This window comes from Rhinatrema bivittatum, chromosome 7 (assembly GCF_901001135.1).
Source record: "Rhinatrema bivittatum chromosome 7, aRhiBiv1.1, whole genome shotgun sequence".
In the NCBI taxonomy this organism is placed as follows: Eukaryota; Metazoa; Chordata; class Amphibia; order Gymnophiona; family Rhinatrematidae; genus Rhinatrema; species Rhinatrema bivittatum.
In genome coordinates, this window is record NC_042621.1 from 155,346,578 (window position 1) to 155,348,455 (window position 1,878).

A 1,878-nucleotide genomic window follows, 5' to 3' on the forward strand; every position below is an offset into this window, starting at 1 on the left:
GAGATTAGTGATAGAATGTAGGCAGTTGTTCCAGATCGAGAGAGATTTGGTGATGGATTCCGTTATGGGGATCAGGATCTGCACATCATCCGCGTAAATGTAGTGAATAAGGTTGAGGCTTGTTAATAGTTGGCATAGGGGGAGGAGGTAGATATTAAAAAGGGTGGGGGACAGGGAGGATCCTTGAGGTACTCCAAGTGATGAATTTGTTGGTGGTGATTCTTTATTATTTATTCTGACCTTGAAACTTCTATCGCTAAGGAAAGACTTGAACCAGTTGTAGACTTGTCCTGAGATGCCTATGTCTAATAGACGAGTCAGGAGGATGGCGTGGTTGACGGTATCGAACGCCGCTGATATGTCTAAAAGGATTAGAAGAAAAGAATGTCCTTTGTCTAGTCCCATAATAATATTATAATATTATAATAATAATATTATATTATAAAATTATATCAAAGGGGAAAGCCGACAGTTGCTCAGCAGCGCATGGTTCAGAGGGAGGTATCTTCAAAGGATACAAATGAAGCATTAGAGTTAGGGCAGCCCCACAGAGAGGTTGCAATAATAAGAAAAGTAGTCCAAGTGCCTATAATTAAAGACTCACTTGAGCTAAAAGATTCCAATTTATCCCTGTCAACTGAAAAGCAGAATGTTAATGCAAACCAAAAACACACTTTGATATGTTTGTATGCTAATGCCAGAAGTCTAAGAAGTAAGATAGGAGTGTTAGAGTGTATAGCAGTGAATGATGACATAGACTACTGGCATCTCAGAGACCTGGTGGAAAGAGAATAGCCAACGGGACAGTGCTATGCCAGGGTACAAATTATATCGCAATGATAGATAGGAGCAACTTGGTGGCAGGGCAGCGCTTTATGTCCAGAATGGCATAGAGTCCAATAGGTTAAAGATCCTGCAAAAGACTAAATGCACAATCAAATCTTTATGGGCAGAAATCCCTTGTGTGTTGGGCAAAAGTATAGCGATAGGAGTATACTACCATCGACCTGGCCAAAATGGTGAGACAGACAGTGAAATGCCAAGAGAAATTAGAAAAGCTAACCAAATTGGTAGTTCAGTAACAATGGGAGAGTTCAATTACCCCAATATTGACTGGGTAAGTGAAATATCAGGACATGCTAGAGAGATAAAGTTCCTGGATGGAATAAATGATAGTATTATGGAGCAATTGATTCAGGAGCCGATGAGAAAAGGAGCAATTTTAGATCTAATTCTCAGTGGAGCGCAGGATTTGGTGAGTGAGGTAACAGTGGTAGGGCCACTTGGCAATAGTGATCATAATATGATCCAATTTGAATTGATGACTGAAAGGGGGACAGTGTGTAAATCCATGGTTTCTACACAAGCCTGCATCTTTGTTTTATATTCTGTGACAAATCTGTAGCTGCTGACACTGAAATCCCTGTGTTCCTGCCCAGCGCAGAGGATCCTTGCCCAAAAAGACACTGTTCAATGCTTCAATCATTATCATTTATCAATGTGATAAGAAAACAGATCTTAACTCCTAATTAATTTAAAAAGGTCAGCGAATTGGTCCCAAGTAATCTGGGGGTTAATCAATTGATAGGATTTATGAATTTATAAATCTGTGAAAACTTTAGTTGATTGATCTATGGAGTCAATTGAGATGCTGTGACATAACTAAATGACCAAATTATTATGCATTTAATATATAAATAAAAGGAATTAATTACTGAATTTAGACAAATCAAAGAAAAAGTTCTTTATTCTGAGATTGATCCTAAAAACATTTTACTCTTAGCAATCATACTTAGAATTAGTATTTTCCCCACAAAGTGAGAGGCACGGCAGGGAGTACATTGACACCAAAACCTTCAGGATCAGCTTTTATTATAT